Source organism: Oncorhynchus mykiss, chromosome 20, assembly GCF_057628025.1.
Source record: "Oncorhynchus mykiss isolate SJ-2025 chromosome 20, ASM5762802v1, whole genome shotgun sequence".
NCBI lineage: Eukaryota > Metazoa > Chordata > Actinopteri > Salmoniformes > Salmonidae > Oncorhynchus > Oncorhynchus mykiss.
Window position 1 is genome coordinate 2,569,020 of NC_143041.1, and position 12,866 is coordinate 2,581,885.

At 45.2% G+C, this 12,866-nt stretch overlaps 1 long non-coding RNA gene across 1 annotated transcript in view; it reads left to right on the forward strand.

The window, feature by feature from the left end:
- LOC149973606 (uncharacterized) overlaps positions 1–12,866 on the forward strand; it is a 299,180-nt gene that overhangs the window by 35,705 nt on the left and 250,609 nt on the right. The gene's annotated exons all lie outside the window — the stretch shown is intronic.

Sequence of the window (12,866 nt, forward strand, 5' to 3'; positions counted from 1 at the left end):
CAAAGCACACCCACAACATGATGCTGCCACCCCCGTGCTTCACGGTTGGGATGGTGTTCTTCAGCTTGCAAGCCTCCCCCTTTTTCCTCCAAACATAACACTGGTCATTATGGCCAAACAGTTATATTTTTGTATTATCAGACCAGAGGACATTACTCCAAAAAGTACAATCTTTGTACCCATGTGCAATTGCAAACCGTGGTCTGACTTTTTTATGGCGTTGTTTGAGCAGTGGCTTCTTCTTTGCTGAGCGACCTTTCAGGTTACTGTGGATATAGTTAATTTTGTACCTGTTTCCTCCAGCATCTTGATTTGTATGTTCATCTCTAAAAATCAGAACGCGTCTCCTTTCTATGCGGTATGATTGATTTTGTATATGTACAAAATGGCATCAAATAAAATTATATTTTTCACATGCTGTTACGGCTTCTATGAATGGTGGGTGGAGTCAAGCGCAGAGCGTACGTGGATCTTTATTCCAATGACAGCGAAAAACGGACATGCAAAACACAAGAGCGCATGAAACAACCCGTCCAAACAAACAGGACTAAACTGTACCTCATCTTCTTGTAGGGGACCAGCTACCACCGGCCTGAGGAGAGACACATTTTTTTTATTTTTTATTTATTTTACCTTTATTTAACTAGGCAAGTCAGTTAAGAACAAATTCTTATTTACAATGACGGCCTAGGAACAGTGGGTTAACTGCCTGTTCAGGGGCAGAACGACAGATTTGTACCTTGTCAGCTCGGGGGTTTGAACTTGCAACCTTCCGGTTACTAGTCCAACGCTCTAACCACTAGGCTACCCTGCCGCCCCACATGAAACGAGGGGTTAATGCAATAGTAAGAGGGAAGTTGCAATCTATAACACACCTCGTTTATCCTCCTCAGGACTTTGAATGGCCCCACACACTGCGGCCCCAGCTTCCGGCAGGGCAGGCGGAGGGGCAGGTTTCGGGTCTTGAGCCAGACCCTGTCCCCTGGTGTGAACACAGGGGCCTCACTGCAGTGGTGGTCAGCGCTCTTTTTCTGCCGTTCACTGGCCTGTCTGAGAGAATCCTGGACTGCCCGCCAGGTCTCTCTAGAGCGCTGTACCCACTCCTCCACTGCAGGAGCTTCGGCCTGAATCTGATGCCACGGAGCCAGGACCGGCTGGTAGCCCAGTACGCATTTGAATGGCGACATGTTCGTGGATGAGTGACGAAGGGAGTTCTGGGCCAACTCTGCCCACGGGACGTACCTCGCCCATTCTCCTGGCCGGACCTGGCAATACGACCTCAGAAACCTACCCACTTCCTGGTTTACTCTCTCCACCTGCCCATTACTCTCGGGGTGATAACCAGAGGTAAGGCTGACCGAGACCCCCAGACGCTCCATAAACGCCCTCCAAACCCGGGACGTGAACTGGGGACCTCGATCAGATACGATATCCTCTGGAACCCCATAGTGCCGGAAGACGTGGGTAAATAGAGCCTCTGCAGTCTGTAGAAACCAGGCAATGGGAGGAGACGGCAAGACTTAGAGAACCGATCCACAACAACCAGAGCGGTAGTGTTCCCCTGAGAAGGGGGGAGATCAGTAAGAAAATCTACCGAGAGATGAGACCATGGCCGTTGTGGAACCGGGAAGGGTTGTAACTTCCCTCTAGGCAGATGCCTAGGAGCCTTACTCTGAGCGCATACCGAACAGGAAGAAACATAGAGCTTCACATCCTTAGCTAAGGTGGGCCACCAGTATTTCCCCCTAAGACCCCGCACTGTCCTATCAATCCCCGGATGACCCAAAGAAGGTAGTGTGTGAGCCCACCGAATCAATTGATCACGGACACCAAGCGGCACGTACCTAAGACCGGTCAGACACTGTGAAGGTGCAGGTTCAACCCTCAACGCCCGCTCGATGTCCGCATCCACCTCCCATACCACCGGGGCCACCAGCCGGGAGGCTGGAAGGATGGGAGTAGGATTGATGGACCGGTCCTCGGTGTCATAGAGACGGGACAGCGCGTCGGCCTTAGTGTTAAGGGAACTTGGTCTATAAGAGATCGTAAATCTAAATCGTGTAATGAACATGGCCCACCTAGCCTGACGCGGATTCAGTTGCCTCGCTGCTCGAATATACTCCAGATTGCGGTGGTCAGTCCAGATGAGGAAAGGGTGTTTAGCCTCCTCTAGCCAGTGTCTCCACACCTTCAGGGCTTTTACCATAGCTAGTAACTCCTGGTCCCCCACATCATAGTTCCGCTCCGCCGGACGCAGCTTCTTTGAAAAGAAAGTGCAGGAACGGAGCTTCGGTGGCGTGCCCGAGCGCTGTGACATCACGGCTCCAACCCCAGCCTCGGACGCATCCACCTCCACTATGAACGCTAACGAAGGGTCCGGATGCGCCAACACGGGAGCCTCAGTAAACAGCGCCTTCACCGTAGACGCACTGGCCCCACCTTCAGCAGTGAGGTAATGGGCACCGCCACTTGGCCAAAACCCCGGATAAACCTCCGGTAGTAATTGGCAAACCCTAAAAACCGCTGCACCTCCTTTCCCGTGGTCGGAGTCGGCCAATTACGCACGGCGTTAACGCGGTCACACTCCATCACCACCCCGAGGTGGAAATGCGATAACCCAGGAAGGAAACGGCTTGTTTGGAGAACGCATTCTTCAACCCATACGGCATGACGACGTACTCATAGTGGCCTGATGTGGTACTAAACGCTGTTTTCCACTCGTCTCCTCCCCGAATACGCACCAGATTATACACGCTCCTGAGATCCAGTTTTGTGAAGAAACGCGCTCCGTGGAATGATTCCACCGCTGTAGCGATGAGAGGTAGCGGATAACTAAATCCCACTGTGATCGAATTGAGACCTCAATAATCAATGCACGGACACAGTCCTCCCTCATTTTTCCTCACAAAAAAGAAACTCGAGGAGATGGGTGACATGGAGGGCCGAATGTACCCCTGTCTCAGAGCTTCCGTGACATATGTCCACGTCTCCTCCTGTGACAATGGGTACAGGTGACTCCAGGGAAGTGCAGCGTTCTCCTGGAGGTTTATCACACAATCCCACCGTCGATGGGGTGGTAATGTGGTCGCCTTTTTCTTCCTAAAAGTGATAGCCAAATCGGCATATTCTGGGGGAATGCGCACGGTGGAAACCTGGTCTGGACTCTCCACCGTCGTGGCACCGATGGAAACTCCTATACAGCTACCTGAACACTCGTCCTGAACACCACCCCTGAAGAGCCCCCTGTCTGTGGGGGAGCTGGGGTAGACGTCGGTAGACCACTCCTCTCCCATCGCTCCATCATCTGGTCCATCGCTGAACCGATCCGATGGAGGACAGCTGTATGATGATGGACACGCTCCTCCATAGTTGGGAGAGGGGTAGTCGCTGCTTCTGCTGACTCCATTCTTTATTGTTGCGGGCTTCTGTTACGGCTTCTATTTTTTTTTTTACCTTTATTTCACTAGGCAAGTCAGCCTAGTGCCCTTAAATAGCCTACAAACAAAACTAAACTCAAAACAGGTGCAACCAATAAGACCAAACTAACAGAAACAAAAGGAAAGGGAATCGATGGCAGCTAGTAGGCCGGCGACCGCCGAGCGCCGCCCGAACAGGAAGAGGCACCATCTTCAGCGGGATTCGTGAGAAAGGCTTTGTAAACAACAGGTGTAGACTAACAGTGACATGCTTACTGACAGGCCAAATAATGCAGAGAGAATAATAGGAAAGTAATAACAAGTAATAAATACACAAGTAACGATAACTTGGCTATGTACACTGGGCACTAGTGGGCAATAGTACTGAGTCGATGTGCAGGGTTATGAGGTAATTGAGGTAGGTATGTAAATATAGGTTTGGATAAAGTGACTAGGCAACAGGATAGATAATAAGCAGTAGCAGCAGTGTATGCGATGAGTCAGGAGTTAGTGCAAAAGGGGGTCAATGCAGACAGTCTGAGTAGCTATTTGGCTATTTGGTCAACTATTTTGCAGTCTTATGGCTTAGGGGAAGAAGCTGTTCTGTGACCTGTTGGTTTCAGACTTACATCGGTACTGCTTGCTGTGCGGTAGCAGGGAGAACAGTCTATGACGTGGGTGGCTGGAGTCTTCAACTATTTAGGGCCATCCTCTGACACCGCCTGGTATAGAGATCCTGGATGGCAGGGAGCTCGGTTCCAGAGATGTACTGGGCTGTACGCACTACCCTTCGTAGCGCCATGCGGTTGGATGCCAAGCAGTTGCCATACCAAGCAGTGATGCATCCAGTCAAGATGATCTCAATCAGTGATGTAAAGTACTTAAGTAGTACTTTAAAGTATTTTTACTTAAGTAGTTTTTTACTTCACTACATTCCTAAAGAAAATTATGTACTTTTTATATATATATTATATATTTATATATTTTCCCTGACACCCAAATGTACTTGTTACATTTTGAATGTTTAGCAAGACAGGAAAATGGTCAATTTCACACACTTATAAAGAGAACACGTATCATATCTCTGGCTAGTCAATTTTTCAAACAAGAAAAGTCTGCTTTGCTTATTAAAAGGAATTAGATTTTTTTTTAACATTTACTTTCATTGGTGAAACAGTATCCAATTCTTATACATGAGTAAAAGATACCTTGATAGAAAATGACAGGCACCTCACTGCGGTGGCGGTCGTCGTGTTCCTTGTGCCGGCGCGCTGGAGACAAGTGTGTGCAGCATTCCAGGTCTCCTGCCAAAACCACTCGTCCACGGGACCTCTGTCTGGCTCGGATACCAAGGTGCCAGGGCCGGCTGAAAAAAAAAACCCTGCTGGAGGCTTTCCTGTACGTAGTTCTCCATGGCCTCTGTCTCCGCATAGGAGAGGGGATAGACGTGTCTTCTGGGGAGAGTTGCGTCAGACATCAGGTCAACGGGGTGCGTGGCGGGTGTCTATAATCAAAAAGGTGATCAGTTCTAAATGAGTGTCATGGGTCAGCAGAGAAACGGGAAAAGTGATGTACGAGCCATGTCCCTATTGGACGATTATCCAGGGCTCGAACCGGAATGGGTGACTGCAGGGGAACCAAAGGAATGTGTAATGCAGTGCACTAGTGTCACGTTCTGACCTCTATTTCCTTTGTGTTGTATTTATTTAGTATGGTCAGGGCGTGAGTTGGGTGGGCAGTCTATGTTTGTTTTTCTATGTTGTGGGGCAGTTCTATGTTTTCGGCCTAGTATGGTTCTCAATCAGAGGCAGGTGTCATTAGTTGTCTCTGATTGAGAATCATACTTAGGTAGCCTGGGTTTCACTGTGTGTTTGTGGGTGATTGTTCCTGTCTTTGTGTTTGCACCAGATCGGGCTGTTTTGAGTTCTCACGTTTCTTGTTTTTGTTAGTTTGTTCATGTATAGTGTCTTCATTAAAATACAATGAACAACCACCACGCTGCGTTTTGGTCCGCCTCTACTTCACAACAAGAGAACCGTTACAACTAGCCACTATCTAAAAGATTCCCGGCAGCTCCGGAATCAATCGGGGGTGAGGGGATCTAGGGTATTCAGGGAATTGAATGGTTAAACACACTGGTTGAATTGACAGAAAAGGAGGGGATATCTTGCATCCTGCCTGGGTTGGAGCAGGGGAAATCCCTAGCTTGTTACCTCCTCGCCTATTAGTGGATAGAGGGTCATTTCTCCCCGACCTGCCCTTTTCTCCACAATAGGAGTTAAGGCCCAGATTCCTCCTTATCCTACGCTCTGCCTCGGGCAAACGTGCAGAGGCCACCTCCATCGGCTCTAGCCACAGAGCAGATGTAGCCATGGGCTCCGGATTCCGTGCAGGTCTTCATCGGGACAGCAGGAGGTTGTCCAACCGGATCGCCATGCTGATGAGCTGGTCGAGTGACAGGTTGTCATCACAGCAGGCTAACTCCATCTGTACCTCCTCCCGCAGTCCACTACGGAACACGGTGACCAGCCGACTCGTTCCATCCGTTGGAGGCTGCAATGGTCCGGAACTCCAGGGTGAACTCCAAAGCGGTCTTAGATCCCTGGCGTAGTCAGAGTAGGCGCTCACCCCCCTCTCGACCCTCCACAGGATGATCAAACACAGAGCGGAAGAAGGTGAAGCCCTCGTAGGAATCAACCTTGGGTCCACCCGTTTCCCAGACCACGGCCCAGTCCAGGGCCCATTCGTTCAGTGCAGAGATGACGGTGGCAACCCTGTCTCTCCAAAAGACAGCCTCGGCGTAGCGAGCGAGGTACAGGTCGCATTGCAGAAGGAATCCCTTGCATCTTGCTGGAGTACCGTCAAAGCGCTCTGGGAGAGACATGGGCGTTCCGCGGAAACTGGAGGAGAATGTGCAGTCCCTCAAAACGCAGGATGGTTGCCAGCACGCTGTCCACAGTGCTGCCAAGTCTGGGAAGACAATCCTCTTGATGATGGACTGTCTCTACGATGGTTACCAGCTCGGCCTTTTCTGCTGTCGCCATTAGATGGGTTGATTATTCTGTCACGCTGTATAATGATAGGAGACAGGCATACGTAATAAAACCCACTATGTCATGAAAATGACTGGGATGAAGCCCCCCAAAAACCTGTCTATACACTACCATTCAAAAGTTTGGGGTCACTTAGAAATGTCCTTGTTTTTTGTCCATTAAAATTACATACATTTGATCAGAAATGCAGTATAGACATTGTTAATGATTATCGTAGCTGGAAACGGCTGATTTTCTATGGAATATCTACATAAGCATACAGAGGCCCATTATCAGCAACCATCACTCCTGTGTTCCAATGGCACATTGCATTAGCTAATCCAAGTTTATCATTTTAAAAAGGCAAATTAATCATTGTGAAATCATTTTGCAATTATGTTAGCACAGATGAAAACTGTTGTTCTGATTAAAGAAGCAATAAAATGCCTTCTGTAGACTAGTTGAGTATCTGGAGCATCAGCATTTGTGGTTTCGATTGCAGGCTCAAAATGGCCAGAAACAAAGCACTTTCTACTGAAATTCGTCAGTCTATTCTTGTTCTTAGAAATGAAGGCTATTCCATGCGAGAAATTGCCAAGAAACTGAAGATCTCGTACAACGCTGTGTACTACTCCCTTCAGAGAACAGCGCAAACTGGCCCTAACCAGAATAGAAAGAGGCGTGGGAGGCCCCTGTGCACAACTGAGCAAGAGAACAAGTACATTAGAGTGTCTAGTTTGAGAAACAGACGCCTCACAAGTCCTTCATTAAATAGTACCAGCAAAACACCAGTCTCAATGTCAACAGTGAAGAGGTGACTCCGGGATGCTGGCCTTTTAGGCAGAGTTCCTCTGTCCAATGTCTGTTATTTTGCCCAGCTTAAGCTTTTCTTTTTATTGGCCTGTCTGAGAGACGGCTTTTCATTTTAACTCTGCCTAGAAAGCCAGCATCCCGCAGTCGCCTCTTCAGTGTATTCATATTCCCATGAGCATAGCTTCTCTCCCTCTCCTTACATGCCCCTCCCTTTTCATTGTGTACCAAGCCATCCACTAGGGACTTTTCATTGCATTATGTTAGTAATAAACGTATAATCTATCCTGTGTGTGTTTGTAATTGTGTGATTATTTAGTTGGTAAATAAATAATTAAGCCAATATGTGTATAGCTGAATCATTTAGACTAGTGTTCATGCAGATTTGAAGTCAACAACGTTCAGAATGAGACTGAGGTGGTAATAATAATAATAGTTAATGGATGACTAATATGATAACGATATATTCTGTTATATTCTTCAATTAATTTGGGAAACTAACTCACTGAACAAACTTTTTCCGGGGTGCCCCAAGACTGCTAATGAGTTACTTGTTACATGATTAATTTAATCCCGTAATAATTTAACAGTTAATTGATATGATAAAATAAGTCCTCACATTAATGGTAGTCACGTCACGACACCCTCACACAAGAAAGAAAGAAAACCCACTTCTCCATGCACCACTGCATAGGGCCGATGGAAAGACGGCAGTCCATTCACTCGGACATAATAAGCCAGTAGGTCCCAATCATAATACAAAAACAACCATTAGGCTAAGCACTTCCCAATCTAAATGTACAACCATTACTTTTTAATGCAAAAAACGTTTCACGTTTAGCACAAATATAACCGGTGATCGAAAGTTTAAATGCAAAACTGTTTCACACACACATTATTTTGAAAGAGATGGCTAATAGCATGCGAGCTGCAATAAAAAAAAAAAACACTGTTCCACTCACCAGATGATGATCATTTGATATCTAACTTCTTCTTGAAAGTTATTCTTGAAAAGGGCGAAGCTAACAAATTAGCAACAACATCCTCTTCGATAACACCCGCTGAAAACTAGCCTACAACAAAAGCTAGTTAGCTAGCTAGACTGTGGGATATCTAGTGCTTGCTATTGCATAGTGACGTGTTGGACTTCAACCTGTTGACCCTTTACAAGTCATTGTGATTGATTAATGCCACGGTCACTCCAAAATGTTGCCCTAATAAGGTTGAATGGCAGATGCCTTCTATCAAGCTTCTGATGGCCTGGCCAATGGCTGATTTAGCTAGCTACATTTATCTCCCCAAAGACCACCAAAGAAAATATTTCTCTTCTCTTATTGCTTTTATAAAATGTTTACCAACATGTTTAAAAAAATATTGACGACATGTTTTCATTCACTTTATTTTAATGAGTAAATTTGTTTTATTTCATCCTTCCACTAGACGGTATAGTCCGGACAAAAGCCAGCTGTTTGCGCTAAGATTCTGAAGTTGCTAACCAAACAGGCTGGTCATTAATTATATTCTTATGTTTTGACCCAGTCGTTCATTCTATTCATGCAATGTTGCTATGCTTAAACAAATCATTAGCATGTAGCTAGCTAGCAGAGGTTCAGTGACGATGAGAGACAAGAACTTCAATAAATAATGATTTAATAGAGATAGCCCCCTTTTTTTCAATTTTCGCCTAATATGACATACACAACTCTAACTGCCTGTAGCTCAGGCCCTGAAGCAAGGATATGCATGTTATTGGTACCATTTAAAAGGAAACACTTTGAAGCTTGTGGACATGTGAATTGGCTGTAGGAGAATATAACAATAGATCTGGTAGAAGAAAATACAAAGAAACAAAACTACCTCCCCGCACCACCATCTTTGAAATGCAACAGAAAGGTCCTAAATCTAAATCTAGCCATCACTCTGTTTGTAATTCCGATGGTGTCCACAAGATGACAGCAGTGTATTTGAAAAGTTACAGACGGATAACCTTAACTACGAGCAAACTACATGGTATTTAGTGTGAAGTCACCCAGGTACATTTGGGCAAATCGTGAAGGAGACATTAACATTACATTTTTCTGCAAGAATATCATCAAATCTGTATACTTGGACTTTGATTTAGCTTTTATAGTATTAGTAGCCATATTATAAGTTCAACATTTGCAAAACACCCAGTTTTCATATCTCTCCTTATGCTTATAATATTTGTCCAAAAGGAAAAGGCATGCTGCCGCACAAGGTTAGTAGCTACATTTTGCAACGGATACGGGGTTTCCCGATTCTCCCGTAAAGCCCAGCTCATTGGCTATCTAGCTAGCTTTGTTCGACCCCGATTGTAACTTTGTCAAATAAGCACCAGTCAATCAAGTGAAGACCCCCCGCGTCATCGGTGTGCCATGAAGGCGTCGCTCTTTGACCAAATTTGGCATCCTATAGGATATACTACACTCCTAATGATATAGTGACATCTGGTTACGTTCTAGGATCTCTGAGGAATACATACGGACGTAATTTGACTGGTTGAAACAACGTTTAGGGTTAGATTTTCACAGATTCCCTTCTTTGCAAATTGAACGAGTGGAAATAGAAAATTGATTGTGCATGCTATATAGACCTTTTTAGGATACGAAAAATTATTTTATCTAACAAAAACGACATTTCATGTAATTTCTGGGACTCTTTGTATGATAAATCAGAGCAAGATTTCAGAATGTAAGTACAACCCTTGCCGGATGACGGAACCAATGTAACAGTATAGCTTCCGTCCCTCTCCTTGTCCCAACCTGGGCTTGAACCAGGGACCCTCTGCACACATCAACAGTCAGCCTCGGCCCTTGCAGAGCAAGGGGAAGCACTACTTCAAGCTCTCAAAGCGAGTGACGTCACCAATTGAAACGCTATTAGCGCGCACCACCGCTAACTAGCAAGCCATTTCACATCGGTTACACTAGCTCTTAAAAAATAGCATGCCATTTTTTTGCAGTAATAGCTTCTGTAAATTGGACAGTGCAGTTATATTAACAATAATTTAAGCTTTCAGCCAATATAACACACTTACAGATGAAGTGAGAAGTTTACATACACCTTAGCCAAATAGATTTAAACTCAGTTTCACAATTCCTGACATTCAATCTTAGTAAAAATGCAATGTCTTAAGTCAGGCAGGGTCACCACTTTATTTTAAGAATGTAACATGTCAAAATAATAGTGAGAAATGATTTATTTCAGATTTTATTTCCTTCATCACATTCCCAGTGGGTCAAACGTTTTGGGTAACCTTCCACAAGCTTCCCACAATAAGTTGGGTGAATTTTGGCCCATTCCTCCTGACAGAGCTGGTGTAACTGAGTCAGGTTTGTAGGCCTCTTTGCTCACACACACTGTTTCAGTTCTGCCCACAAATGTTCTATAAGATTGAGGTCAGGGCTTTGTGATGGCTATTTCAATACCATTAAGGACCTGTTGTCCTTAAGCCAGTTTGCCACAACTTTGGAAGTATGCTTGGGGTCATTGTCCATTTGGAAGACCCATTTGCGACCAAGCTTTAACTTTAACTTTTGATGTCTTGAGATGTTGCTTCAATACATCCACATAATTTTCCTGCCTCATGATGCCATCTATTTTGTGAAGTGCACCAGTCCCTCCTGCAGCAAAGCACCCCCACAACATGATGCAGCAACCCCGTGCTTCGCGGTTGGGATGGTGTCCTTCGGCTTGCAAGCCTCCCCCTTTTTCTCCAAATATAAATGACATCATTATGGCCATACAGTTCTATTTTTGTATCATCAGACCAGAGGACATAAATCCAAAAAGTACGATCTTTGTCCCCATGTGCAGTTGCAAACCGTAGTCTGGCTTTTTTCTATGGCGTTTTTGAGCAGTGGCTTCTTCCTTGCTGAGTGACCTTTAAGGTTAGGTCGATATAGGACTCGTTTTACTGTGGATATAGATACTTTTGTACCCGTTTCCTCCAGCATCTTCACAAGGTCCTTTGCTGTTGTTCTGGGATTGATTTGCACTTCTGGCACCAAAGTACGTTAATCTCTAGGAGACAGAACACGTCTCCTTCCTGAGTGGTATGACGGCTGCATGGTCCTATGGTGTTTATACTTGCGTACTATTGTTTGTACAGATGAACGTGGTACCGTCAGCCATTTGAAAATTGCTTGTGTCATGCACAAAGTAGATGTCCTAACCGACTTGCCAAAACTATAGTTTGTTAACAAAGAGTTTGTGGAGTGGTTGAAAAACGAGTTTTAATGACTCCAACCTAAGTGCATGTAAACTTCTGTATATTCTGTATTCCACTCTATTTTAGTCAATGCCACTCCGACATTGCTCATCCTAGCATTTATATATTTCTTCATTCTATTATTTTAGATTTGTGTGTATTGTTGTGAATTGTTAGATACTACTACACTGTTGGAGTGAGGAACACAAGCATTTCGCTACACTCGCAATTACATCTGCTAAATATGTGTATGTGACCAATAAAATTTGATTTGGTACAGTTCTACTACTCACACCACTCCTCTCAGGATCCCTCCCCCTTGACCCATCTACTTTCTTCACTGCCTCAGCATACAACACCCTCTGCTCTACTCTAACCCTGGTAACCTCAAACTGCCTCTCTCTCACTGGACATTTCTGATCCCCAGCCCCATGGGCACTTTTACAATTAACACATACCGCTTCTTTCCCCAATACTAAACATAACTTTGTCTCATGCCCTCCTGTATACTTCTCACACCTAGGAATATCCCTCCTACACACTGCTGATACATGCCCATAAGCTTGACATCTGTAACAACGTAATGTATTTGGTACAAAAGCTTGTCCCGAAAAATAGATATATCTTAACATCACTTTTTTTAGGCATGGACTCAACATCAAATCTCAAATGAACTCACAACGACTCTGCTGTTTCTCCACTCACATCACCCTGTCTGTGTCGCACCAAACGACAAGCATCACAAACACAGGGAATCTTCCCCTTCATTTTATCCACTTTCACATGTACCGCTAACCCAGTAATCACTCCTTTCAATTGCGCCCTTTTCTTGAGAGCAAAACAATTCACATCTCGTTCTCAGTCGTTTGACGCAGAGCGCCTGCTCCTTCTGACCAACAGAAACACAAACCATTATCACAAGACCACTTCCTTCAACGTTTCCACAGCACTTAACTCTGTTTTTACCCACCCTGAAATCACAAATGGATCAGCGGAAAGTCCAAGGGTCTTCTACTGTCACAGACTCATCTTTGTCCTAACCCTCTGTGCAAGCCTCGGGCTCTGAGAATTTCACACCTACCACCTCCGATACATCGCCCTCATTCACATTGATTTCTCCTCCTGTCTTTAATCTGGTGTAGAGCTCACTCTGCTTAAACTTTCTACCATTCTTCTTCATCAAACCATCTCCCTTTTTTCCTCCATTTTGAACCAATTCAAGCTCACCCTCTTCCAACCTCTTTCTCTTAGACCTCCTCTCCCTCTCTTTTCCCTCCGTTCCTCCTCCGTAATCCAAGTATACGTCTGCTTACGATAATACTGCACTTCTTCTTACATACATCTCATCCTTGCCCTGTCAAGGTACACCATTCCCTG